Source organism: Austrofundulus limnaeus, unplaced genomic scaffold, assembly GCF_001266775.1.
Source record: "Austrofundulus limnaeus strain Quisiro unplaced genomic scaffold, Austrofundulus_limnaeus-1.0 Scaffold252, whole genome shotgun sequence".
NCBI classification, from domain to species: Eukaryota; Metazoa; Chordata; class Actinopteri; order Cyprinodontiformes; family Rivulidae; genus Austrofundulus; species Austrofundulus limnaeus.
The window spans coordinates 714,928-717,268 of NW_013952654.1; the positions used below are offsets into that span (position 1 = coordinate 714,928).

The 2,341-nt window shown below is 36.0% G+C and overlaps 1 protein-coding gene across 1 annotated transcript in view; it reads right to left on the bottom strand.

Moving 5' to 3' along the window:
• LOC106526007 (1-phosphatidylinositol 4,5-bisphosphate phosphodiesterase gamma-1) overlaps nt 1-2,341 on the bottom strand; it is a 42,317-nt gene that overhangs the window by 22,313 nt on the left and 17,663 nt on the right. The window lies entirely within an intron of this gene.

A 2,341-nucleotide genomic window follows, 5' to 3' on the forward strand; every position in this document is an offset into this window, starting at 1 on the left:
GTATATAGAATTTGTTTTGTTTTTAAATGAATAAAGTCTCAAACAAACTCACATCAACAGTTTTGTAATTAAACATTTCCAGCTTCGTCAGCAGTTTTCAGCATTAAGTTTTCACACTGAAGTTTTGCAGGAAATACAAATCATTTACTTCTTTTTGTCTTTTATTGTTGAATGTTTATTTTTACTGCATTGATTTCAGCACTTTGTTTCCATGGAGGAGTTTTAAAGGGTTTTATAAATAAACTGGATTGGTTATCTTTCAGTTTCCGTCACAGATTTAGACAAACTGAAGCAAAGATGTATATTAAAAGGTGCAGGTCTGACATTTGGTCCATCATATGACAAGGATGAAACTGGGAAAAAACAACAACAACAACAACAACAAAAAAAAAAAAAAAAAAAAAACTGCAAAACTTCACCCAAGAAGCAAAATGCTAACAAAAAACTAACAATAGCAAAAAGGTATCTAAGAACTACAAGTAACAAAATGCTAGCTGAAAGTAGCAAAATGCTAACAAAAATCGAAAAGTAGCAAAAAGATATCTAGGAACTACCAGTAACAAAATGCTAGCTGAAAGTAGCAAAAGGCTAACAAAAAAGCTAAAAGTAGCAAAAAGATATCTAGGACAAGTAACAAAATGCTAGCTGAAATTAGCAAAAGGCTAACAAAAAAACTAAAAGTAGCAAAAAGGTATCTAAGAACTACAAGTAACAAAATGCTAGCTGAAAGTAGCAAAAGGCTAACAAAAAAGCTAAAAGTAGCAGAACGGTATCTAGGAACTACAAGTAACAAAATGCTAGCTGAAAGTAGCAAAAGGCTAACAAAAAAGCGAAAAGTAGCAAAAAAGTATCTAGGAACTATGAGTAATAAAATCCTAGCTGAAAATAGCATAAGGCTAAAAAAAGGCTAAAAGTAGCAAAAAGATGTCTAGGAACTACAGTAACAAAATGCTAGCTGAAAGTAGCGAAAGGCTAACAAAAAAGCTAAAAGTAGCAAAAAGGTATCTAGGACAAGTAACAAAAGGCTAGCTGAAAGTAGCAAAATGCTAACAAAAAAACTAAAAGTAGCAAAAAGGTATCTAAGAACTACAAGTAACAAAATGCTAGCTGAAAGTAGCGAAAGGCTAACAAAAAAGCTAAAAGTAGCAAAAAGGTCTCTAGGACAAGTAACAAAATGCTAGCTGAAAGTAGCAAAAGGCTAACAAAAAAGCAAAAAGTAGCAAAAAGGTATCTAGGAACTATCAGTAATAAAATCCTAGCTGAAAATAGCAAAAGGCTAACAAAAAGCTAAAAGTAGCAGAACAGTATGTATAAACTACAAGCAACAGAATAAAACCTGGTAGTTTGTTGAAGCAGAATGTTTTGAAGGAACTATAAACAAAAAAGAAAAGTTCTAAAGTTACAAAGGTCGGAGCACTCCTGTCCTGAACGAGCCGAAGGTGGCGTGCGAAGCGACCTGACCTGCCACGCTGAGGGTCCGGAGGCGGAACTCCAGGCCGTACAGCACGACGAAGCAATGGGCCGGGTCCAGTTTACGAGCCTCCTCCGGGAAACGCTCGAAGTCACGGGAGCCCTTCCCCAAACGCAGCTCCCGGATCTCCTGGATNAGGTTCATGAAAACCAGAGGAAATAAAATAAATGAAGAAATTAAATTTGTTTCGGTTACAAAAAGGTCATTCAGTTTCAGAACTCGCCACGAGACGCAGACTAAATTAGGACAAAAATTAACATTTCCCACCAATAGACAACCACAGGGTTTTCTTGAGTCCTGCAGCTCAGAGCGACATCACAGCCGAAACAACATTCAGTTTTTACACAATCTGCTGTTTAAGTTGGATGATTTTCTGGGTCGTCTTTCAGTGTTAATCCCTCCAGAGTGCAGAAACCCAAACTTCCACCCGTTTTAAAGTACCTGTGGCATCAAGTTTTTGTAATAAATACGAATGCACTTTTGAAAAGATAACATTAATCTCAAATTGCAAAAAATAAAATCACGCCTCTGAGATGAACAGTTGTTGAGATATTCACCTGTGAAGTAACAGGAAGTGATGTCAAAGGGGAACGTCTGCATGTAAACAGAGCGTTGTTACAACAACTAACAACACAGACTGTAGAGAAGAATCTGATGTTTAAGATTATTTTGAGTCTATCAGAGAGGAAGAGTCAGAGATTAAAAAATATAGTTTCAAAAAACAAAGACCAGAGAGTTCCCCTTTGATGTCACTTCCTGTTTCACTTCGGCTGAGCCAAGATCAAAAGAAAATCTGCCAGTTATCTGACGAATTGGATAAAATTACATTTTATGACAAGTTTCCTAAATAGAACTATGTTTTCTTTGATG